Below are 26,493 nucleotides of genomic sequence, written 5' to 3' on the forward strand. Positions count from 1 at the left end.
AAAATAGATATCATGGTTAGTAGAGGCCGATCTTTGATCGGGCGAGCGGGGGTGCTCACGAAGTGACCTTCCCCAATCGTACCTAAGTTCCCGAGCCGAGGCAACTTTTGGTGATGACGGATACGTGGCCTTTGGCACCGAGTCAGGGTTTCCTAAATTTCCCAGTAAAAAACATTTAGGTGGCGACTCTGTATCTGGCAAAGCAGTCCATGTTTGGCACTTCTTTCAAAAAATCTGTTTTTTTCTCAAAACGATTTGCCGGATTTGGACTCTTTGGTTCAGACTTAGAACCGTGACAAAATTGAGAGTCCTGAGCTGTAGTGACCCCAAAATGAACAGAACGGGAGCTCGTTCCTCCCGGGGCGTTCGGGGGACGTCTACAGTTTCTGGCGACTCTGCTGGGGATTTAGAGAACTTGACTCGAACTCGTGATATCTGTTTTTGACTACACTTGTGTGATTCTTTGCATTGCATTTGCATTGGTGCGCCTAGGACACCGTGTTTGCCATCTGCTATTCCTGAACGGCTTGCCAGAGGCTTGTCTTGTCAAGGCATGACCATAAGGTTGACCGGTTGTGGGCTCTGCCAATATGGGAACACAAACCCCGGTTTTACCGGGGCACCCTCTTTGACCATTCGACCTAGTGCATATTCGGATCCATAGAGACCATTCCAAACTAGGACAGGTTGCTTACCCGTTTATAGGTTGTTTGAAACCGCTGTGTGCGTAGTGAAACCCTAGCTCCTGACAAAATAGGACAGGGAAACCCTACCCCAACATAGGGGTGTTTTTGGCTCTCACTTATCTATTATGTGCTTTAGAGTGCGTCTCTACAGGAATGCATGTATCAGTGTTTTAGTTTGGGCATCAGGCCTGCGGGCGCCAGTTTAGTATTTTGGGTATTAGGCTTTCGGGCACCAGTTCAGTATTTTCGGAAATCAGTTATATCTGCGGGTATCAAGTGTAGTTTTGGGGACAGTAATTTTGGGAACAGTGATCAGTGGTCGAATACAGTTATTCAGTTATATTCATGTTTGTATTGGTGGGATTGGGCTGAGATGCTGCTTATTTTCTCTTTCAGTTCAAAGACTCGGTTCAGAGCAACCAGTGTTCCCCTTTGCTGAGGCAAGACAGGGAAAGGCTCACCGGTTCTTTAGATTCATTAGTCACCAACCCGGTCTATCTGATCCGTCAGTCACCAGTCACATCACCTCTGTTCAGTTCAGCAAAACTCGTGATGGCGCAAAATTCGGAAGAAATTATGGTTATGGCAGCCACATTGGACCAAGGAACCACATTGCAAGGTTATACCGATGGTGAAGTGCCACACCCACCCAGGTCACCTGCCGCACATCCGATTTGGGAACCCCAGTTATTTCCAACCCGTGAACCCACCACGTTCGAATTGATGCGAATGATTGGTGACCTTCGAAGATCCGTGGCGGATCTAGCCTGCGGAATGTCGGTTCCGCCGCCAAATGCATCGTATACTGGAAATTTCATACCGCAGGAGCCCCCGCTACTGGGACGAATTGTAATCGAACTTAGTCAACCTGAAGCCATCCCAAGTTCCGGCAATGGCATGTCGACAACAACGGGGCTCCGCTCTGATGTAGCAACTCAAACCTTCTACCAAGCCGAGGCGAGTGGTAAGAACAAGATGAAGGTGGACACCGATCCCTACGAACAACTCCTGTGGGCTGTTGAGGCTTTGAAAGCCGGAGGATTAAATAAACAGCAAGTGTTCGCTGTTGCTGTGAAAACTGTAGACGACATCTTCCCTACTCAGGCCGAGAGCAGTTTAAGCCAGAGGGAAAATCAAGATGGGGACCGTCGTGCCAGGACAGCTCCCTCCAATCCTAACCCCGCACCTAGAAGAGATCAGAGAGCCAAGGCAGCACCTGCCGACCCTTTTTCGAGTGCGTCCAGCAAAAGTCAGCAAGCCTCGAATTGTCCGCCCCGAGGTCGCAGAGTCTTCCATGCCCTCTATATGCCTTTGTCTAAGGCCCTTCAAATCCTCGTCAAAAAAGGGCATCTCAAACCCCTCGAGCCTCGGCCTCTCCCGAGTCCTCTTCCAGCTAAGCATGATGGTACCCAGTACTGTGCATACCATCAGCAAACCGGGCACAGCACCGACAATTGCTTCCGTCTTCGCCACGAAGTGCAAGATTTGATTGATAATAAAGTTATCCTCCCTCCAAGCTCGACAAAATTTGTCACCACCGGGTTGGTGGATTTCGAGGGTAATGCAAGTATGTGATTAGGGGTTGAACCACCTGCAGGCGGCACGCGGTTTACCTCGGATGTGGCGTATGGCGCGCACTGTTTTGAGCATTTGTGAATGCTAGTTTTTGTACATGCTGACTTGGGTATTGGTTCAGTTTTGTTGTTTTGTTTTGAGTCTGTCTTTTTGTTTTGAGTCAGTCCCTTTTGTTTCGGGTCTGTCTTATCGTATCGAGTCAGTCCTGTTGTATAGGAGTCGGGTGATTCCGGGAGGTGTTACCTCGGGTGTCACCATTTTGTTTTATGTTTGTCTTTTCGTTTCGTTTTGAGTCTGTTTTTGCTGTGGAGCCAGTTACACCAACAGATTTGAATGAAATAGCAGTGGTTTTTCACGCTCTTGTGTTTGCCTCGGCCATGTGCCAATTGTGCCAGAAAGTTTGAATGAAACAGCAGTACTTTTCGCCTACTCTTCTGCGCCCCAAAATCATTGCATCGACCTAAGTTTTTCAAAACTTTTTAAACACAGCGGTGAAAACAAAGAGGAAGGAATTCCTCGGGATTTGCAAAACTTTGATCAATTGAGAGAAAGAGAGGCATGCTAAGCCCTTAATGATGGAATCATGCGTGTTAGCGTGAGTACTGAGAAGGACCCTGGCTTGATCCAGACTGGTTTCACACTATCTTCAGCGCGAGCAATTTGTCGCTTTTCTTAAAAATTTTCAAAAACAAAATATTTTGCGCGGTCCCGCGAAGACCTGTGTGGAATCGCTCTTGAGATTGTGCAGCTTAGGATCGCTCTTAGTCTCGAGACTTGAGTCCTTGCTTTCAAACCTTGGGCCCATTCAGAACGTTCAACGGTCAACTACAATGTGAGGCCTGTGTGGCTAGATTTGAAGCAGCCCTTGAACAAGAGCCAAGAAAGTCAGATCAAGAAGATCAGATATCATCAAAAGAAGCTTGCAAAGCTAGAACAACAGCCATTCTCCTGGATTCAGATAATTTCAGGATTTCAAAACCATTTGACATGGACAAAGCTACACTTTTACCCTTGAGAGGCTCGCTGGGCCGAAAACCCGGAAGGGCGACCCAGGCAAAAGTTAGAGCAAGAGAAAAATACAAAAAAAAAAAGAAGAAGCAAAAAATGCAAAAAAAAAGAACAAAAAAGAAAGATGCAAAGAAAAGAACAAAAAAAAAAGAGAAGAAAAAGAATTGAAAAGAAAAGAAGAACAAAGCTCGCAAGGTCGAAAACCCGCAACGGGCACTTTGGCAAAAGTTAGAGCATAAAAAGGAGAGGTTAATACCCGAGTGTACCTTAACCCCGAACTACGTGAGGCTTGATTCCCATCTTTGGGATACGTAGGCAACTTCATTCTGAAGTCCAGCCGTAAAACAATTCGATTGTGTCCATGCGATGGTTCTGATCTTCTTCGCTTTCTCTGTATTCGAGAGTTTGGTTGTGTTCGTCGCTCTGAGGACTGCCTATAATGCGCCGCGGTGCCGTTCAAACAAGGGGCAACTTTCCGTTGCCATTCAATGCGCCGCGGTGCCATCCAAACAAGGGGCAACTTTCCGTTGCCATTCAATGCACTGCGGTGCCGTTCAAACAAGGGGCAACTTTCCGTTGCCATGCAGCTCTCTTCAAGCAAGGGGCAATCTTCCTTCGAATCCGAGGTTGTGCATCTCGAGAGTAGGTTCCGTGCTCGTTGAGCAGTGGTCGTTTGCAAAAATAGTTTTTGAGAATTTTTACTGAGGTTGACTAACCTTTTCGAAAAGTATTCCATTTTCAAAACTGGACCATTTCTTGGACCCAAAAGAGGAAAATTTTCAGTGCTCATAGACCAACTTGCATGATTTTAAATCAGAAAATTGAACAAGCATGTTAATCTAATTCTCATTTTGGTCAAATTTTTTTTAAGAGAAAACTAAAACGAAAAAATGGTCAAAATGATGAACTAGGGGCACAGTTGAGTCAGTCTTCCTGACTTTCCCATTGTCAACATACTTGCCAAGAAGGGCATTCTACCCGCCAGAAAAGGGCACAACTGAAGTTAACAACAAAGGGTTGAAAGCCCTCTCATCCTCCAAGCAGCGAGGTATCAAGCCGAGTGCGAAGCACGAATTGGAATGGATCGAGATGCCCCATTCCCTCATCCGACGCATCGACAGATGTCACCGGAGGAAATAGCCGCGAGCTAATTATGTTGGGTGTGAGCCCGCAACTTCCTGTTCATCCATCAACCACCTAGGGGAGGGATAACAAAATGAGAGATTAAAGAATAGAGAGATGTGCGCTGAGAGAAAAAGTGAGGAAAAGGGCTTTTTCAGCAAAAACAGAGCTTGAGGGCCGAGTGATGTGAGAATCACAATTGAGAAAGGGTGGGAAACAATACCCGAAGAAACTGGCTCCTCGCGTACTGAGAGGTCTCTCGTCTTTGTAACAGGTCTGTGTGTCGTGTCTTTTGTTTTTGTTTGTCTCGATTCTGGCTTTGAGTCGTTCCGAGTGTGTCTCGATGCGTTTAGGTTGTTTACCTTTTCTTTTCCATTGTTCAAATCTTTTTCGCTGTGTTCAGTCGTAGGCTCAATGCCCAGTTCAGAACACATTTCTTAATTTCAAAAATTGTCTTGTGCTCAGAGTGCCGTGTCATTCTCCACATTTGTGCAAAACAAGATTTTGTTCTTTCAAAAAAAAACGCAGGGTTCAACCCGACCCGTGTGGGAACAGTAAAGCCAGAACCCATCTGAAGCTATATAGGTTCCAAACTTCAAAGCAAAAGGAAAAGAGGAAGATGTCGGACATCTGAGTTTGTTTCAACTTTTGCAAGTTCTGTCATCGCATCCTGTAGGTTCAGAATGAGTTGTGTGTTCGAAATTAAAAGACTACTCAATTTGGGCTACGTGTTCAACTTTCAACTATCAAACTGTGGGCTACGTGTTCACCTATCAATCTGGGCTGCGTGTTCAGGAAATTAAAGTTTGGGCTACGTGTTCAACTTTCAACTATCAAACTGTGGGCTGCGTGTTCACCTATCAATCTGGGCTGCGTGTTCAGGAAATTAAAGTTTGGGCTGCGTGCTCAACTTTCAATCAAACTGTGGGCTGCGTGTTCACCTATCAATCTGGGCTGCGTGTTCAGGAAATTAAAGTTTGGGCTGCGTGTTCAACTTTCAATCAAACTGTGGGCTGCGTGTTCAACTATCAATCTGGGCTGCGTGTTCAGGAAATTAAAGTTTGGGCTGCGTGTTCAACTTTCAACTATCAAACTGTGGGCTGCGTGTTCACCTATCAATCTGGGCTGCGTGTTCAGGAAATTAAAGTTTGGGCTGCGTGTTCAACTTTCAATCAAACTGTGGGCTGCGTGTTCACCTATCAATCTGGGCTGCGTGTTCAGGAAATTAAAGTTTGGGCTGTGTGTTCAACTTTCAATCAAACTGTGGGCTGCGTGTTCACCTATCAATCTGGGCTGCGTGTTCAGGAAATTAAAGTTTGGGCTGCGTGTTCAACTTTCAATCAAACTGTGGGCTGCGTGTTCACCTATAAATCTGGGCTGCGTGTTCAGGAAATTAAAGTTTGGGCTGCGTGTTCAACTTTCAATCAAACTGTGGGCTGCGCGTTCACCTATCAATCTGGGCTGCGTGTTCAGGAAATTAAAGTTTGGGCTGCGTGTTCAACTCTCAATCAAACTGTGGGTTGCGTGTTCACCTATCAATCTGGGCTGCGTGTTCAGGAAATTAAAGTTTGGGCTACGTGTTCAACTTTCAATCAAACTGTGGGCTGCGTGTTCACCTATCAATCTGGGCTGCGTGTTCAGGAAATTAAAGTTTGGGCTGCGTGTTCAACTTTCAATCAAACTGTGGGCTGCGTGTTCACCTATCAATCTGGGCTGCGTGTTCAGGAAATTAAAATTTGGGCTGCGTGTTCAACTTTCAATCAGAGTGGGCTGCGTGTTCACCATCAATTCGAGCTGCGTGTTCGGAAAATCAAAAGTTTGGGCTGCGTGTTCAACTTTCAAACTGTGGGCTGCGTGTTCACCTATCAATTCGAGCAGCGTGTTCGGAAAATCGAAAGTTTGGGCTGCGTGTTCAACTTTCAATCAGAGTGGGCTGCGTGTTCATCATCAATTCGAGCTGGGTGTTCGGAAAATCAAAAGTTTGGGCTTCGTGTTCAAGTTTTAATCAGAGTGGGCTGCGTGTTCACCTATCAATTCGAGCTGCGTGTTCGGAAAATCAAAAGTTTGGGCTGCGTGTTCAACTTTCAATCAGAGTGGGCTGCGTGTTCACCATCAATTCGAGCTGCGTGTTCGGAAAATCAAAAGTTTGGGCTGCGTGTTCAACTTTCAATCAGAGTGGGCTGCGTGTTCACCTTCAATTCGGGCTGCGTGTTCCGAAAATCAAAAGTTTGGGCTGCGTGTTCAACTTTCAATCAGAGTGGGCTGTGTGTTCACCTTCAATTCGAGCTACGTGTTCGGAAAATCAAAAGTTCGGGCTGCGTGTTCAACTTTCAATTAGAGTGGGCTGCGTATTCACCTTCAATTCGGGCTGTGTGTTCAGAAAATCAATGTTTGAGCTGCGTGTTCAGAAATTCAAGTGCTTGAATTGTGTGTTCAAAAGTGCAAACCGAAATGAGCTGTGTGCTCAGAGTCGAGCTGTGTGCCCGAAAACGAGCTGTGTGCCCAAAATAAGCTGCGTACCCGAAATGAACTGTGTGCCCGAAAGAGCTGTGTGCCCAGACTAAACAAAGTGTTGTGTTGTGAGCTGTGTGCCAATTGAATGGAATGCTATGTCGTAAGTTGTATGCTAAGCCTTGCATTGTGCATGCATCTCCTCGCGCTATTTCGCGCACTTCAATCGCACTGTCCTGTGTACTCACCCCTGGTTTAGGAGACCTTAAATCCTCTAAAGGTGCAATTCCTTTGGTGTTTGTCGTGCCTGAACGACTTCCGGTGGTCTGGTATAGCCACCTGCCCGTGTTCGCGGTGAGTTCCTAGGAGACCAACTGAGACGGTGGAAACTAGAGTTCGAATGGCTTATGCCTAGAACGCAAAGGTTCGGGATTTCCGAAACTAAAGTCTGGTTTAAATACCCAGAGGCGCGTCCTCGGCTTGAAATCTGTATGGAAGCCCCATAGGTTGAGATAGCATGTATGCACCTCAATTCTGGATACTGAACCAACCTAGTCTGTCACCCCGTTGGAGAATAGGTGAAGCTGCGACCTTGGTCAGGGAGAAAAGTAGTACCTGCAGTTCAACCAAGAAGAAGCGAAAGATCCCCAGCAGCATGAGGTAAGTCATTGCCAATTGCCCCTATAAGGTACCTTTACCTCTTAGCCATTACATTGCATTTTAGCCACTACATTACAGTGCATTGCATGAATCCTCAATTTTCAAACCGGCTTCGCGTAGCGTATAAGTCCAACTTTCAAAACCGGCCTCGCGTAGCGTATAAGTCCAATGTTCAAAATCTTCTTGCATATCATTTGCATTTTGCCCCTGCCTGCGGGCATGCCTGCGGGCACATCTTCGTCTATCTTGTCTGCTTTGTCTAAGTCTTCGGCCTTGTCAAAAATAGGTCGTCTCTGGGCTTTGACATTCACTCCCGTCATTCTTATGACTTCCGAGTTCTGTCAAAGAGGGGCAACTGTAGACACCCCATTTTTGACCGACCTTGAGACTCAGATGTCACCAGTTGAGCACTTGGTGATATTGCATAATGTGCTCGTTCAGAAGTTTCAGAGTCTTGACTGCGAGCCCTGCCTCCGGACTTCCGAACCCTCTTCTGTGCCTTGCCTCGGTTTGCGAACCAGACTCGGTTTTCTCTGTTTCTTTTCCTGAGGGGTGGGAGAGGTCCTGTAGACCATCTCTCAGTGGCCGTGGGCTACATTTTGTGGCCGTAGGCCATTTTTCCCATTTCGGAGCCCGGTTTTCGGTTTTTCGGGACCGTTGGCCGTGTGCCTCGGTTCGGGACCGCTTAACCATCTCCGTTTGCTCTAAATTTTGGCATACATCTTATTTTCTCCCTTTCAAGGGGCACTGGGGTCTGAGAAACCCACTTCGTGGCCGAATGCCACTTTCGGTGCTTAACAGCCCATTTTTCGGGACCCTGAACTGCGCGTTTTGGCCCCCGAACTTTCGTTTTGCATCGGTTTTCGTTCATTTTTGGCAGGTGCCTCTGTTTCATCACCAGAAAGGTCACCGGAGGGTGGGAGGCCAGCAATTATCTTGGCAACCAGTTATATTCCATTTTCGCCCTCCGACGCCCGTTTTTCGCACTTCCGGGCCAATGTTGAACACCTTGGAGCCATTTTCTTCAAACCCAAACCACATATTTGTGATGTACACACATGGGAGGACCCTAAAAGTTCATGGCCGGCCACTAATGTTTCTTGACCCTTTTGAACCCCTCCTTCCGAGCCAATGTTGAACACCCTTGGGCCACTTTCTTGAACTTTGAACCACATATTTGTGATGTACACACATGGGAGGACCCTAAAAGTTTATGGCCGGCCATTAATTCCATTTGAACCTTCTGAACCCCTCCTCAAAATGGCTTGTTCTCTCTCCTGTTTTAGAGTTTCCAAATTCGAACCACAGGGTTGTGAAGAGGGGACCTGGGAGGCCACCAATATGTGGTGGCCGGCCACTAAAGCCACTTGGCCTTTTTGACCCCTAGTCGGCCGGCTATGGGTGGTGGCCGGCCGGCCACCTGCAACAAAAATACCGGCCGGCCTGCTTCCTCACTGTGTGTACTTTACAGCTGCACAGCTGTTTCCCCCAGAAAATATCTATATCCGGGGGATATTTTGTGGGGGAACAAAAGGCCTCATTTTCCCTCCACTTTGGCTAGACTCTTCTCTCCATCTCTTATCCATATAGAGAGCCTCCCAACTCTAGAAAAAGGGTTACAAGAGTTGCTTTGAAGATATACATACATATCACTCCATTTCCTTCAAGTTTTGGCTCCATTTTATTCATCATCTTCAAGCTCTACCATCACCACTCCATTCCAGCAGCAAAGGAAGGGATTCCAGCAGCTTAGAGTCATCAAATCTGGTCCAAGAAGCAACAAAAGTGTTGGTCTTCATGGGTAAGTAGACTTTCCCCCTTTTTAGCTCATTTTTGTGCCAATTTCTTAGCCAAGTTGCTTATTGTTTTGGGCTCCGACCTTAACTGAAACTAGGTATATTTTGAGCTATTCTACATGTTTGTTGAAGGGCTCAACCCTGTTTGAGCCCCCCATCTTGCACTTGCTTCAATATCCTCCTTGAATGCTATTTTCTTGCATGCTTTGGCAGCCTATCATGCTTCTGTTTTTGGTCGTTTTACAGGCCTAGAAATAGTCTTATTTTGACCTTGTTAACATGTTTCATTAAGGGCCTTTGGCTTTTTGATGAATATTGTGTACACGTTGTGTTATAGCCACTTTTGAGCCTCATTTTGCATTGCATTTCTAGCATGTTTGTATACTGTTTTGGTCATTTTACAGTTCTGTAAATAGTCATATTTTTGGTCCCTCTTCAATGTTGTAGAAGGGAATTTTTCAGTTTGGGCTTTGCATATACCACTTGCCTCTTTGGCCACCTTTTGGCCCCTTTTCTTGCATGGGAGTGCAGCCATACTTGTGTTTGTTTTTGAGGTTTTTACAGTTCTGTAAATAGTCATATTTTTGGTCCCTATTCAATGTTTTATAAGGGAATTTTTCAGTTTGGGCTTTGCATATACCATTTGCCTCTTTGGCCACCTTTTGGCCCTTTTTCTTGCATGGGAGTGCAGCCATACTTGTGTTTGTTTTTGAGGGTTTTACAGTTCTGTAAAATGTCTTATTTTTGGCCCCTCTTCAATGTTGTTGAAGGGCCCTAACCTATTTGGAGTTAGCAGCTGTGAGTTGCTTCACAATCTCATGTTTAGGGCCATTTTTTGCATGCTAGTTTTGCCCTGTTTTGGTTTGCTGTTTGGCCATTCTATAAACTGGAAAAGTGCTTATTTAGGGGCTGCCTTGCTTCTGTCTATTCATTGCATGTGCCAATTTTGTATGTTTGGTATAGCTGTAGGCCATTTCGGGTGCCAAAATTCATATTTCGGGACTATTCCCTGCATCGGGTGTGTTTTCGCCTCATTTCGGGGCTGTTTTCCCCCACTTTTCATTGCTGAAAATCCATTAGCATGTTTGCATATCAATTTCCATTATTGCATTGCATATGCCATTGCCTCGATTTGCGTGCCCGTGTGCATGCATTTCGAGGCACTTCATTTTCATTCATCGGCCTCTTATGTGAGTGTGGCTGAGCCTCTCTCATGTTAGTATAAGTCCATGTTGCATTCTATATGCCATTTCCATGCCATTGCATTGCATATGCCATTTCCTCGATTTGCGTGCCTGTGTGCACGCATTTCGAGGCACTTCATTTTCATTCATCGGCCTCTTATGTAAGTGTGGCTGAGGCTCTCTCATGTTAGTATAAGTCCATGTTGCATTCTATATGCCATTTCCATGCCATTGCATTGCATATGCCATTGCCTCGGTTTGCGTGCCCATGTGCACGCATTTCGAGGCACTTCTTTTTCATCCATTGGCCTCTTATGTGAGTGTGGCTGAGGCTCTCTCATGTTAGTATAAGTCCATGTTGCATTCTATATGCCATTTTCATGCATTTGCATTGCGTATGCCATTGCCTCGGTTTGCGTGCTCGTGTGCACGCATTTCGAGGCACTTCATTTTCATCCATCGGCTTCTTATGTGAGTGTGGCTGAGGCTCTCTCATGTTAGTATAAGTCCATGTTGCATTCTATATGCCATTTTCATGCCATTGCATTGCATATGCCATTGCCTCGGTTTGCGTGCCCGTGTGCACGCATTTCGAGGCACTTCATTTTCATCTACCGGCCTCTTATGTGAGTGTGGCTGAGGCTCTCTCATGTTAGTGTAAGCCCATATCCTATTTTCATGTCATTTGCATTGCATTTTTTCATTTTCTCGGTTTGCGTGCCCATGTGCACGCATTTCGAGACATCTCATTTTCATAGCATTGTGCATGCTAGGCTGTATCTTAGTTGCATTTCATGCATGTCATGCATATTGCATCGTGTTCGGAATAGGAGTTAGCCCGGGCACGGGAAACGAGGTGCGTTTCGTACTCCGAGTGACGAAACGTGTCTCAATTCCCCCGTCACCGACACTCCGGATCATCCATGATGGAGTTAGGTCTTGTTGTGTTTTCATGTGCATTCATTCTATATTGAGTTGTGCAATTCGACTCCTCGGCCATCATGCCTCGGTATGCGTGATTGGTGGCACGAGGATCGAGGCATGCATATATTTGTGAAAATACATTGCTATGCCCCTTTCCTGCTCTCTGTTGCAGCAAAATGAAGAATCAACAACTTTTCGGTACTTGGCACGCGTTTCAAGAATAACTGCTAAACAGAGGCTAATTGGGGCATCCCAGTGGATTTCCGCGCAAGGCAGCCCATACATACAGCATTCATCAGAAGCAAGGCAGTCCCTGGCTTGCACGCCAGTTTTACAGCTTTCTTAGTTAATTTGATTAATTAATCAAGAATTTGTATATTATTTGGACTGTAATATTTGGACTGTAATATTCTTTTATTCGGGACTGTATATTTATTTGGACCCTCTATGCGAGGGCATAATTGTAATAAGTGTGCGTGTGTGTGTTGTATGTCTTACAACCCCACGTCTTTCTTCCCTTTTATTTATCTGCTTATGATGGTTGGATTAGGGCATATTTCAATTAGCATACAGTATGACAGCGTGTTTGCATCATTCATCTGTATTGCATGCACCGGGCTCGGCGCATCATACTAACTGCATTTGTATTTCAATTCCAAAATGAATACATGTTAGCTGTAGCATTCCATACATCATGTTTAGAATAGCCGAGCCTGCTATAGTCGCATTTTGCATGTGTTGCATTAGGCATTTCTGTATACTTAGGATCATGCATGATTTCTAAATGTAATATCTGTTTTGGCTTGGAGTACCCGGTGAGTTTTATGCTTTAGCATCCTTGCATGCGTGTGAGTGACTGCCATGATAGCATGCTTACCATGAGGCTATATGCTTATCTGATATAACTGCCTGAATGCCTGTGGGGGAAGGTTGGGTTACTTGGATTGGAATAAATCATTGACTGTGAGTTTTAAGCCCACTAGATAGTGGCAAAACCATCTTTTCTAAGCCCACCTGAGGGTGGCAAAATCTGCATTTTAAGCCTACTTGCGAGTAGCAAACCATCTTTCAAAAAAACGAACATGAAATGTTTTGTTCCAATTCAGGCGATCCAGTCTATACTTGTATGCTGTGCGCATCACATAGTAACCTAGGCTAATAACCAGAATAAGGATACACAAAGTTTTCAAAAATAGATATCATGGTTAGTAGAGGCCGATCTTTGATCGGGCGAGCGGGGGTGCTCACGAAGTGACCTTCCCCAATCGTACCTAAGTTCCCGAGCCGAGGCAACTTTTGGTGATGACGGATACGTGGCCTTTGGCACCGAGTCAGGGTTTCCTAAATTTCCCAGTAAAAAACATTTAGGTGGCGACTCTGTATCTGGCAAAGCAGTCCATGTTTGGCACTTCTTTCAAAAAATCTGTTTTTTTCTCAAAACGATTTGCCGGATTTGGACTCTTTGGTTCAGACTTAGAACCGTGACAAAATTGAGAGTCCTGAGCTGTAGTGACCCCAAAATGAACAGAACGGGAGCTCGTTCCTCCCGGGGCGTTCGGGGGACGTCTACAGTTTCTGGCGACTCTGCTGGGGATTTAGAGAACTTGACTCGAACTCGTGATATCTGTTTTTGACTACACTTGTGTGATTCTTTGCATTGCATTTGCATTGGTGCGCCTAGGACACCGTGTTTGCCATCTGCTATTCCTGAACGGCTTGCCAGAGGCTTGTCTTGTCAAGGCATGACCATAAGGTTGACCGGTTGTGGGCTCTGCCAGTATGGGAACACAAACCCCAGTTTTACCGGGGCACCCTCTTTGACCATTCGACCTAGTGCATATTCGGATCCATAGAGACCATTCCAAACTAGGACAGGTTGCTTACCCGTTTATAGGTTGTTTGAAACCGCTGTGTGCGTAGTGAAACCCTAGCTCCTGACAAAATAGGACAGGGAAACCCTACCCCAACATAGGGGTGTTTTTGGCTCTCACTTATCTGTTATGTGCTTTAGAGTGCGTCTCTACAGGAATACATGTATCAGTGTTTTAGTTTGGGCATCAGGCCTGCGGGCGCCAGTTTAGTATTTTGGGTATTAGGCTTTCGGGCACCAGTTCAGTATTTTCGGAAATCAGTTATATCTGCGGGTATCAAGTGCAGTTTTGGGGACTGTAATTTTGGGAACAGTGATCAGTGGTCGAATACAGTTATTCAGTTATATTCATGTCTGTATTGGTGGGATTGGGCTGAGATGCTGCTTATTTTCTCTTTCAGTTCAAAGACTCGGTTCAGAGCAACCAGTGTTCCCCTTTGCTGAGGCAGGACAGGGAAAGGCTCACCGGTTCTTCAGATTCATTAGTCACCAACCCGGTCCATCTGATCCGTCAGTCACCAGTCACATCACCTCTGTTCAGTTCAGCAAAACTCGTGATGGCGCAAAATTCGGAAGAAATTGTGGTTATGGCAGCCACATTGGACCAAGGAACCACATTGCAAGGTTATACCGATGGTGAAGTGCCACACCCACCCAGGTCACCTGCCGCACATCCGATCTGGGAACCCCAGTTATTTCTAACCCGTGAACCCACCACGTTCGAATTGATGCGAATGATTGGTGACCTTCAAAGATCCGTGGCGGATATAGCCTGCGGAATGTCGGTTCCGCCGCCAAATGCATCGTATGCTGGAAATTTCATACCGCAGGAGCCCCCGCTACTGGGACGAATTGTAATCGAACTTAGTCAACCTGAAGCCATCCCAAGTTCCGGCAATGGCATGTCGACAACAACGGGGCTTCGCTCTGATGTAGCAACTCAAACCTTCTACCAAGCTGAGGCGAGTGGTAAGAACAAGATGAAGGTGGACACCGATCCCTACGAACAACTCCTGTGGGCTGTTGAGGCTTTGAAAGCCGGAGGATTAAATAAACAGCAAGTGTTCGCTGTTGCTGTGAAAACTGTAGACGACATCTTCCCCACTCAGGCCGAGAGCAGTTTAAGCCAGAGGGAAAATCAAGATGGGGACCGTCGTGCCAGGACAGCTCCCTCCAATCCTAACCCCGCACCTAGAAGAGATCAGAGAGCCAAGGCAGCACCTGCCGACCCTTTTTCAAGTGCGTCCAGCAAAAGTCAGCAAGCCTCGAATTGTCCGCCCCGAGGTCGCAGAGTCTTCCATGCCCTCTATATGCCTTTGTCTAAGGCCCTTCAAATCCTCGTCAAAAAAGGGCATCTCAAACCCCTCGAGCCTCGGCCTCTCCCGAGTCCTCTTCCAGCTAAGCATGATGGTACCCAGTACTGTGCATACCATCAGCAAACCGGGCACAGCACCGACAATTGCTTCCGTCTTCGCCACGAAGTGCAAGATTTGATTGATAATGAAGTTATCCTCCCTCCAAGCTCGGCAAAATCTGTCACCACCGGGTTGGTGGATTTCGAGGGTAATGCAAGTATGTGATTAGGGGTTGAACCACCTGCAGGCGGCACGCGGTTTACCTCGGATGTGGCGTATGGCGCGCACTGTTTTGAGCATTTGTGAATGCTAGTTTTTGTACATGCTGACTTGGGTATTGGGTCAGTTTTGTTGTTTTGTTTTGAGTCTGTCTTTTTGTTTTGAGTCAGTCCCTTTTGTTTCGGGTCTGTCTTATCGTATCGAGTCAGTCCTGTTGTATAGGAGTCGGGTGATTCCGGGAGGTGTTACCTCGGGCGTCACCATTTTGTTTTATGTTTGTCTTTTCGTTTCGTTTTGAGTCTGTTTCTGCTGTGGAGCCAGTTACACCAACAAATTTGAATGAAATAGCAGTGGTTTTTCACGCTCTTGTGTTTGCTTCGGCCATGTGCCAATTGTGCCAGAAAGTTTGAATGAAACAGCAGTACTTTTCGCCTACTCTTCTGCGCCCCAAAATCATTGCATCGACCTAAGTTTTTCAAAACTTTTTAAACACCGCGGTGAAAACAAAGAGGAAGGAATTCCTCGGGATTTGCAAAACTTTGATCAATTGAGAGAAAGAGAGGCATGCTAAGCCCTTAATGATGGAATCATGCGTGTTAGCGTGAGTACTGAGAAGGACCCTGGCTTGATCCAGACTGGTTTCACACTATCTTCAGCGCGAGCAATTTGTCGCTTTTCTTAAAAATTTTCAAAAACAAAATATTTTGCGCGGTCCCGCGAAGACCTGTGTGGAATCGCTCTTGAGATTGTGCAGCTTAGGATCGCTCTCAGCCTCGAGACTTGAGTCCTTGCTTTCAAACCTTGGGCCCATTCAGAACGTTCAACAGTCAACTACAATGTGAGGCCTGTGTGGCTAGATTTGAAGCAGCCCTTGAACAAGAGCCAAGAAAGTCAGATCAAGAAGATCAGATATCATCAAAAGAAGCTTGCAAAGCTAGAACAACAGCCATTCTCCTGGATTCAGATAATTTCAGGATTTCAAAACCATTTGACATGGACAAAGCTACACTTTTACCCTTGAGAGGCTCGCTGGGCCGAAAACCCGGAAGGGCGACCCAGGCAAAAGTTAGAGCAAGAGAAAAATACAAAAAAAAAGAAGCAAAAAATGCAAAAAAAAAGAACAAAAAAGAAAGATGCAAAGAAAAGAACAAAAAAAAAAAAGAGAAGAAAAAGAATTGAAAAGAAAAGAAGAACAAAGCTCGCAAGGTCGAAAACCCACAACGGGCACTTTGGCAAAAGTTAGAGCATAAAAAGGAGAGGTTAATACCCGAGTGTACCTTAACCCCGAACTACGTGAGGCTTGATTCCCATCTTTGGGATACGTAGGCAACTTCATTCTGAAGTCCAGCCGTAAAACAATTCGATTGTGTCCATGCGATGGTTCTGATCATCTTCGCTTTCTCTGTATTCGAGAGTTTGGTTGTGTTCGTCGCTCTGAGGACTGCCTACAATGCGCCGCGGTGCCGTTCAAACAAGGGGCAACTTTCCGTTGCCATTCAATGCGCCGCGGTGCCATCCAAACAAGGGGCAACTTTCCGTTGCCATTCAATGCACTGCGGTGCCATTCAAACAAGGGGCAACTTTCCGTTGCCATGCAACTCTCTTCAAGCAAGGGGCAATCTTCTTTCGAATCCGAGGTTGTGCATCTCGAGAGTAGGTTCCGTGCTCGTTGAGCAGTGGTCGTTTGCAAAAATAGTTTTTGAGAATTTTTACTGAGGTTGACTAACCTTTTCGAAAAGTATTCCATTTTCAAAACTGGACCATTTTTTGGACCCAAAAGAGGAAAATTTTCAGTGCTCATAGACCAACTTGCATGATTTTAAATCAGAAAATTGAACAAGCATGTTAATCTAATTCTCATTTTGGTCAAATTTTTTTTAAGAGAAAACTAAAACGAAAAAATGGTCAAAATGATGAACTAGGGGCACAGTTGAGTCAGGCTTCCTGACTTTCCCATTGTCAACATACTTGCCAAGAAGGGCACTCTACCCGCCAGAAAAGGGCACAACTGAAGTTAACAACAAAGGGTTGAAAGCCCTCTCATCCTCCAAGCAGCGAGGTATCAAGCCGAGGGCGAAGCACGAATTGGAATGGATCGAGATGCCCCATTCCCTCATCCGACGCATCGACAGATGTCACCGGAGGAAATAGCCGGGAGCTAATTATGTTGGGTGTGAGCCCGCAACTTCCTGTTCATCCATCAACCACCTAGGGGAGAGATAAAAAAATGAGAGATTAAAGAATAGAGAGATGTGCGCTGAGAGAAAAAGTGAGGAAAAGGGCTTTTTCAGCAAAAACAGAGCTTGAGGGCCGAGTGATGTGAGAATCACAATTGAGAAAGGGTGGGAAACAATACCCGAAGAAACTGGCTCCTCGCGTACTGAGAGATCTCTCGTCTTTGTAACACGTCTGTGTGTCGTGTCTTTTGTTTTTGTTTGTCTCGATTCTGGCTTTGAGTCGTTCCGAGTGTGTCTCGATGCGTTTAGGTTGTTTACCTTTTCTTTTCCATTGTTCAAATCTTTTTCGCTGTGTTCAGTCGTAGGCTCAATGCCCAGTTCAGAACACATTTCTTAATTTCAAAAATTGTCTTGTGCTCAGAGTGCCGTGTCATTCTCCACATTTGTGCAAAACAAGATTTTCTTCTTTAAAAAAAAAACGCAGGGTTCAACCCGACCCGTGTGGGAACAGTAAAGCCAGAACCCATCTGAAGCTATATAGGTTCCAAACTTCAAAGCAAAAGGAAAAGAGGAAGATGTCGGACATCTGAGTTTGTTTCAACTTTTGCAAGTTCTGTCATCGCATCCTGTAGGTTCAGAATGAGCTGTGTGTTCGAAATTAAAAGACTACTCAATTTGGGCTACGTGTTCAACTTTCAACTATCAAACTGTGGGCTGCGTGTTCACCTATCAATCTGGGCTGCGTGTTCAGGAAATTAAAGTTTGGGCTGCGTGTTCAACTTTCAACTATCAAACTGTGGGCTGCGTGTTCACCTATCAATTTGGGCTGCGTGTTCAGGAAATTAAAGTTTGGGCTGCGTGTTCAACTTTCAATCAAACTGTGGGCTGCGTGTTCACCTATCAATCTGGGCTGCGTGTTCAGGAAATTAAAGTTTGGGCTGCGTGTTCAACTTTCAATCAAACTGTGGGCTGCGTGTTCACCTATCAATCTGGGCTGCGTGTTCAGGAAATTAAAGTTTGGGCTGCGTGTTCAACTTTCAGCTATCAATCTGTGGGCTGCGTGTTCACTTATCAATCTGGGCTGCGTGTTCAGGAAATTAAAGTTTGGGCTGCGTGTTCAACTTTCAATCAAACTGTGGGTTGCGTGTTCACCTATCAATCTGGGCTGCGTGTTCAGGAAATTAAAGTTTGCGCTATGTGTTCAACTTTCAATCAAACTGTGCGCTGCGTGTTCACCTATCAATCTGGGCTGCGTGTTCAGGAAATTAAAGTTTGGGCTGCGTGTTCAACTTTTAATCAAACTGTGGGCTGCGTGTTCAGCTATCAATCTGGGCTGCGTGTTCAGGAAATTAAAGTTTGGGCTGCGTGTTCAACTTTCAGCTATCAATCTGTGGGCTGCGTGTTCACCTATCAATCTGGGCTGCGTGTTCAGGAAATTAAAGTTTGGGCTGCGTGTTCAACTTTCAATCAAACTGTGGGTTGCATGTTCACCTATCAATCTGGGCTGCGTGTTCAGGAAATTAAAGTTTGGGCTGCGTGTTCAACTTTCAATCAAACTGTGGGCTGCGTGTTCACCTATCAATCTGGGCTGCGTGTTCAGGAAATTAAAGTTTGGGCTGCGTGTTCAACTTTCAATCAAACTGTGGGCTGCGTGTTCACCTATCAATCTGGGCTGCGAGTTCAGGAAATTAAAGTTTGGGCTGCGTGTTCAACTTTCAATCAGAGTGGCCTGCGTGTTCACCATCAATTCGAGCTACGTGTTCGGAAAATCAAAAGTTTGGGCTGCGTGTTCAACTTTCAAACTGTGGGCTGCGTGTTCACCTATCAATTCGAGCTGCGTGTTCAGAAAATCAAAAGTTTGGGCTGCGTGTTCAACTTTCAATCAGAGTGGGCTGCGTGTTCATCATCAATTCGAGCTGCGTGTTCGGAAAATCAAAAGTTTGGGCTGCGTGTTCAACTTTCAATCAGAGTGGGCTGCGTGTTCACCTATCAATTCGAGCTGCGTGTTCGGAAAATCAAAAGTTTGGGCTGCGTGTTCAACTTTCAATCAGAGTGGACTGCGTGTTCACCATCAATTCGAGCTGCGTGTTCGGAAAATCAAAAGTTTGGGCTGCGTGTTCAACTTTCAATCAGAGTAGGCTGCGTGTTCACCTTCAATTCGGGCTGCGTGTTCCGAAAATCAAAAGTTTGGGCTGCGTGTTCAACTTTCAATCAGAGTGGGCTGTGTGTTCACCTTCAATTCGAGCTACGTGTTCGGAAAATCAAAAGTTCGGGCTGCGTGTTCAACTTTCAATCAGAGTGGGCTGCGTATTCACCTTCAATTCGGGCTGTGTGTTCAGAAAATCAATGTTTGAGCTGCATGTTCAGAAATTCAAGTGCTTGAATTGTGTGTTCAAAAGTGCAAACCAAAATGAGCTGTGTGCTCAGAGTCGAGCTGTGTGCCCGAAAACGAGCTGTGTGCCCAAAATAAGCTGCGTACCCGAAATGAACTGTGTGCCCGAAAGAGCTGTGTGTCCAAACTAAACAAAGTGTTGTGTTGTGAGCTGTGTGCCAATTGAATGGAATGCTATGTCGTAAGTTGTATGCTAAGCCTTGCATTGTGCATGCATCTCCTCGCGCTATTTCGCGCACCTCAATCGCACTGTCCTGTGTACTCACCCCTGGTCTAGGAGACCTTAAATCCTCTAAAGGTGCAATTCCTTTGGTGTTTGTCGTGCCCGAACGACTTCCGGTGGTCTGGTATAGCCACCTGCCCGTGTTCGCGGTGAGTTCCTAGGAGACCAACTGAGACGGTGGAAACTAGAGTTCGAATGGCTTATGCCTAGAACGCAAAGGTTCGGGATTTCCGAGACTAAAGTCTGGTTTAAATACCCAGAGGCGCGTCCTCGGCTTGAAATCTGTATGGAAGCCCCATAGGTTGAGATAGCATGTATGCACCTCAATTCTGGATACTGAACCAACCTAGTCTGTCACCCCGTTGGAGAATAGGTGAAGCTGCGACCTTGGTCAGGGAGAAAAGTAGTACCTGCAGTTCAACCAAGAAGAAGCGAAAGATCCCCAGCAGCATGAGGTAAGTCATTGCCAATTGCCCCTGTAAGGTACCTTTACCTCTTAGCCATTACATTGCATTTTAGCCACTACATTACAGTGCATTGCATGAATCCTCAATTTTCAAACCGGCTTCGCGTAGCGTATAAGTCCAACTTTCAAAACCGGCCTCGCGTAGCGTATAAGTCCAATGTTCAAAATCTTCTTGCATATCATTTGTATTTTGCCCCTGCCTGCGGGCATGCCTGCGGGCACATCTTCGTCTATCTTGTCTGCTTTGTCTAAGTCTTCGGCCTTGTCAAAAATGGGTCGTCTCTGGGCTTTGACATTCACTCCCGTCATTCTTATGACTTCCGAGTTCTGTCAAAGAGGGGCAACTGTAGACACCCCATTTTTGACCGACCTTGAGACTCAGACGTCACCAGTTGAGCACTTGGTGATATTGCATAATGTGCTCGTTCAGAAGTTTCAGAGTCTTGACTGCGAGCCCTGCCTCCGGACTTCCGAACCCTCTTCTGTGCCTTGCCTCGGTTTGCGAACCAGACTCGGTTTTCTCTGTTTCTTTTCCTGAGGGGAGGGAGAGATCCTGTAGACCATCTCTCAGTGGCCGTGGGCTACATTTTGTGGCCGTAGGCCATTTTTCCCATTTCGGAGCCCGGTTTCCGGTTTTTCGGGACCGTTGGCCGTGTGCCTCGGTTCGGGACCGCTTAACCATCTCCGTTTGCTCTAAATTTTGGCATACATCTTATTTTCTCCCTTTCAAGGGGCACTGGGGTCTGAGAAACCCACTTCGTGGCCGAATGCCACTTTCGGTGCTTAACAGCCCATTTTTCGGGACCCTGAACTGCGCGTTTTGGCCCCCGAACTTTCGTTTTGCATCGGTTTTCGTTCATTTTTGGCAGGTGCCTCTGTTTCATCACCAGGAAGGTCACCGGAGGGTGGGAGGCCAGCAATTATCTTGGCAACCAGTTATATTCCATTTTCGCCCTCCGACGCCCGTTTTTCGCACTTCCGGGCCAATGTTGAACACCTTGGAGCCATTTTCTTCAAACCCAAACCACATATTTGTGATGTACACACATGGGAGGACCCTAAAAGTTCATGGCCGGCCACTAATGTTTCTTGACCCTTTTGAACCCCTCCTTCCGAGCCAATGTTGAACACCCTTGGGCCACTTTCTTGAACTTTGAACCACATATTTGTGATGTACACACATGGGAGGACTCTAAAAGTTTATGGCCGGCCATTAATTCCATTTGAACCTTCTGAACCCCTCCTCAAAATGGCTTGTTCTCTCTCCTGTTTTAGAGTTTCCAAATTCGAACCACAGGGTTGTGAAGAGGGGACCTGGGAGGCCACCAATATGTGGTGGCCGGCCACTAAAGCCACTTGGCCTTTTTGACCCCTAGTCGGCCGGCTATGGGTGGTGGCCGGCCGGCCACCTGCAACAAAAATACCGGCCGGCCTGCTTCCTCACTGTGTGTACTTTACAGCTGCACAGCTGTTTCCCCCAGAAAATATCTATATCCGGGGGATATTTTGTGGGGGAACAAAAGGCCTCATTTTCCCTCCACTTTGGCTAGACTCTTCTCTCCATCTCTTATCCATATAGAGAGCCTCCCAACTCTAGAAAAAGGGTTACAAGAGTTGCTTTGAAGATATACATACATATCACTCCATTTCCTTCAAGTTTTGGCTCCATTTTCTTCATCATCTTCAAGCTCTACCATCACCACTCCATTCCAGCAGCAAAGGAAGGGATTCCAGCAGCTTAGAGTCATCAAATCTGGTCCAAGAAGCAACAAAAGTGTTGGTCTTCATGGGTAAGTAGACTTTCCCCCTTTTTAGCTCATTTTTGTGCCAATTTCTTAGCCAAGTTGCTTATTGTTTTGGGCTCCGACCTTAACTGAAACTAGGTATATTTTGAGCTATTCTACATGTTTGTTGAAGGGCTCAACCCTGTTTGATCCCCCCATCTTGCATTTGCTTCAATATCCTCCTTGAATGCTATTTTCTTGCATGCTTTGGCAGCCTATCATGCTTCTGTTTTTGGTCTTTTTACAGGCCTAGAAATAGTCTTATTTTGACCTTCTTAACATGTTTCATTAAGGGCCTTTGGCTGTTTGATGAATATTTTGTACACTTTGTGTTATAGCCACTTTTGAGCCTCATTTTGCATTGCATTTCTAGCATGTTTGTATACTGTTTTGGTCATTTTACAGTTCTGTAAATAGTCATATTTTTGGTCCCTCTTCAATGTTGTAGAAGGGAATTTTTCAGTTTGGGCTTTGCATATACCACTTGCCTCTTTGGCCACCTTTTGGCCCCTTTTCTTGCATGGGAGTGCAGCCATACTTGTGTTTGTTTTTGAGGTTTTTACAGTTCTGTAAATAGTCATATTTTTGGTCCCTATTCAATGTTTTATAAGGGAATTTTTCAGTTTGGGCTTTGCATATACCACTTGCCTCTTTGGCCACCTTTTGGCCCTTTTTCTTGCATGGGAGTGCAGCCATACTTGTGTTTGTTTTTGAGGTTTTTACAGTTCTGTAAAATGTCTTATTTTTGGCCCCTCTTCAATGTTGTTGAAGGGCCCTAACCTATTTGGAGTTAGCAGCTGTGAGTTGCTTCACAATCTCATGTTTACGGCCATTTTTTGCATGCTAGTTTTGCCCTGTTTTGGTTTGCTGTTTGGCCATGCTATAAACTGGAAAAGTGCTTATTTAGGGGCTGCCTTGTTTCTGTCTATTCATTGCATGTGCCAATTTTGTATGTTTGGTATAGCTGTAGGCCATTTCGGGTGCCAAAATTCATATTTCGGGACTATTCCCTGCATCGGGTGTGTTTTCGCCTCATTTCGGGGCTGTTTTCCCCCACTTTTCATTGCTGAAAATCCATTAGCATGTTTGCATATCAATTTCCATTATTGCATTGCATATGCCATTGCCTCGATTTGCGTGCCCGTGTGCATGCATTTCGAGGCACTTCATTTTCATTCATCGGCCTCTTATGTGAGTGTGGCTGAGCCTCTCTCATGTTAGTATAAGTCCATGTTGCATTCTATATGTCATTTCCATGCCATTGCATTGCATATGCCATTGCCTCGGTTTGCGTGCACGTGTGCACGCATTTCGAGGCACTTCATTTTCATCTACCGGCCTCTTATGTGAGTGTGGCTGAGGCTCTCTCATGTTAGTGTAAGCCCATATCCTATTTCTATGTCATTTGCATTGCATTCTGTCATTTTCTCGGTTTGCGTGCCCATGTGCACGCATTTCGAGACATCTCATTTTCATAGCATTGTGCATGCTAGGCTGTATCTTAGTTGCATTTCATGCATGTCATGCATATTGCATCGTGTTCGGAATAGGAGTTAGCCCGGGCACGGGAAACGAGGTGCGTTTCGTACTCCGAGTGACGGAACGTGTCTCAATTCCCCAGTCACCGACACTCCGGATCATCCATGATGGAGTTAGGTCTTGTTGTGTTTTCATGTGCATTCATTCTATATTGAGTTGTGCAATTCGACTCCTAGGCCATCATGCCTCGGTATGCGTGATTGGTGGCACGAGGATCGAGGCATGCATATATTTGTGAAAATACATTGTTATGCCCCTTTCCTGCTCTCTGTTGCAGCAAAATGAAGAATCAACAACTTTTCGGTACTTGGCACGCGTTTCAAGAATAACTGCTAAACAGAGGCTAATTGGGGCATCCCAGTGGATTTCCGCGCAAGGTAGCCCAAACATACAGCATTCATCAGAAGCAAGGCAGTCCCTGGCTTGCACGCCAGTTTTACAGCTTTCTTAGTTAATTTGATTAATTAATCAAGAATTTTTATATTATTTGGACTGTAATATTTGGACTGTAATATTCTTTTATTCGGGACTGTATATTTATTTGGACCCTCTGTGCGAGGGCATAATTATAATAAGTGTGCGTGTGTGTGTTGTATGTCTTCCAACCCCACGTCTTTCTTCCCTTTTATTTATCTGCTTATGATGGTTGGATTAGGGCATATTTCAATTAGCATATAGTATGACAGCGTGTTTGCATCATTCATCTGTATTGCATGCACCGGGCTCGGCGCATCATACTAACTGCATTTGTATTTCAATTCCAAAATGAATACATGTTAGCTGTAGCATTCCATACATCATGTTTAGAATAGCCGAGCCTGCTATAGTCGCATTTTGCATGTGTTGCATTAGGCATTTCTGTATACTTAGGATCATGCATGATTTCTAAATGTAATATCTGTTTTGGCTTGGAGTACCCGGTGAGTTTTATGCTTTAGCATCCTTGCATGCGTGTGAGTGACTGCCATGATAGCATGCTTACCATGAGGCTATATGCTTATCTGATATAACTGCCTGAATGCCTGTGGGTGAAGGTTGGGTCACTTGGATTGGAATAAATCATTGACTGTGAGTTTTAAGCCCACTAGATAGTGGCAAAACCATCTTTTCTAAGCCCACCTGAGGGTGGCAAAATCTGCATTTTAAGCCTACTTGCGAGTAGCAAACCATCTTTTAAAAAAACGAACATGAAATGTTTTGTTCCAATTCAGGCGATCCAGTCTATACTTGTATGCTGTGCGCATCACATAGTAACCTAGGCTAATAACCGGAATAAGGATACACAAAGTTTTCAAAAATAGATATCATGGTTAGTAGAGGTCGATCTTTGATCGGGCGAGCGGGGGTGCTCACGAAGTGACCTTCCCCAATCGTACCTAAGTTCCCGAGCCGAGGCAACTTTTGGTGATGACGGACACGTGGCCTTTGGCACCGAGTCAGGGTTTCCTAAATTTCCCAGTAAAAAACATTTAGGTGGCGACTTTGTATCTGGCAAAGCAGTCCATGTTTGGCACTTCTTTCAAAAAATCTGTTTTTTCTCAAAACGATTTGCCGGATTTGGACTCTTTGGTTCAGACTTAGAACCGTGACAAAATTGAGAGTCCTGAGCTGTAGTGACCCCAAAATGAACAGAACGGGAGCTCGTTCCTCCCGGGGCGTTCGGGGGACGTCTACAGGGCCTATGTTTGGATGAAGGGGGGCCATGGCCCCTCCTGGGTCTCAAAATTTTTCTTGGGCTTACTTTTTGCTTCCTATAAGAGTGCTAACCCATCATTATAGGCCCAGAACGATTAGTATAAAGCAGCCCAAAAAGGTAATAATTCAGATGGAAATTGATATCAATAAACATTTAAAAGTACCTTGGATTCAGCTATGTATCCAAGCAGGGTTGCCAGCACAGGAGTGCTGCAAGGTGAAGCAACTAATGCGAATGTAAGCCCAGCCAAATATGCTTGCACACCTGACATGTCAGATTTTTTAAAATGTTAGCACTTTCAAGCTGTAAGCACAGCCGAGAGCCAGCTAAACCCCAGTGATGAATACTTGAGAAGCTAATGGCAAAATTAGAAAGTCCATTACCTGAAGGGAAATTAGCAGCAGCAGCAGCAGCAGCACGAGGATCAAAGTTGTTGAAAAATGAAGGCAGCTGTAACTCAATTATCTGCAATATCGGCCAGCAAGACCATGGAATATAAACATACAAATAATAAAATTTATCACTCAATCGAAGAGTAATTTGCTTTTCTTTTCTTTTTTTTTTTTTTGTTTTCCCTTTTGATAAGTATTATTAGTAGTCCACTCTATCTATTGTTGTAAAATGCAATATATATATATATATAAAGCCTCAAAAAATAGTTACGGCCTGAGAAACTCAGATCTATTTGTAAATGTGATTAGGAGTCCACTTTTAAAAATAAAAGGTCTGTCTCAAGCACAACATATGAATGAAATTGAAGAACATCAATATAATAATAGTAACTAGACGATGAGTTTCAACGAATATATAAAATACAAAGGAATAGATTAATAAATACACACAACAAATATATAAATGAAATTTAAGCTTCTATTCTCGAATCTCGAATGCTTCTTTGTTTCTCATTCAACACAAAGAAATAAATAAATAAAATTTTGTTGTCAGCTATTTAACTCCCCAAACCTGGAACTCTGCAATTGACTTAAAGGATTGAAGTGAAATTACCCAAATGTCCCCTTCATCTCATCCCATGATATTTCATTGGTAAAATATAAATAATTAAAAAACTTGATACATGTACCAAATTTTTAATTCAAAAAAATATTTAAAAAGTAAGATGTTTAGTATAGATCAAAATTAATGTAAGATGAACCATACTCAAAATGAATCTAATTTATACTTTTATTTTATGAATACTTATTTAAGTATGTAATATTATTGAAATGATAAATGACAATATCATAATACTAAAATATTTGTGTAGCATACTTTTCTCTTTCACAAAAATATAAAATACTAAAATATTTATGGAAAAGAACTACTACATGTCATTACCAAAATAAAATTATATTGAAATAAGATTCCA

At 44.8% G+C, this 26,493-nt stretch overlaps 1 long non-coding RNA gene across 1 annotated transcript in view; it reads right to left on the minus strand.

Annotated features, from left to right (window-relative positions):
* Nucleotides 1-26,226, minus strand: part of LOC145813650 (uncharacterized) — a 57,839-nt gene extending 31,613 nt beyond the window's left edge. The window contains exons 1-2 of the long non-coding RNA XR_014356849.1: nucleotides 25,511-26,226; nucleotides 25,291-25,391 (exon numbers count right to left, since the gene is read on the minus strand). This is a non-coding gene — a long non-coding RNA (uncharacterized LOC145813650). The remainder of the gene's footprint in view (nucleotides 1-25,290; nucleotides 25,392-25,510) is intronic.
* Between the last annotated feature and the right edge of the window lie 267 nt (nucleotides 26,227-26,493).

This window comes from Camellia sinensis, chromosome 15 (assembly GCF_055761805.1).
Source record: "Camellia sinensis isolate YWXY chromosome 15, ASM5576180v1, whole genome shotgun sequence".
In the NCBI taxonomy this organism is placed as follows: domain Eukaryota; kingdom Viridiplantae; phylum Streptophyta; class Magnoliopsida; order Ericales; family Theaceae; genus Camellia; species Camellia sinensis.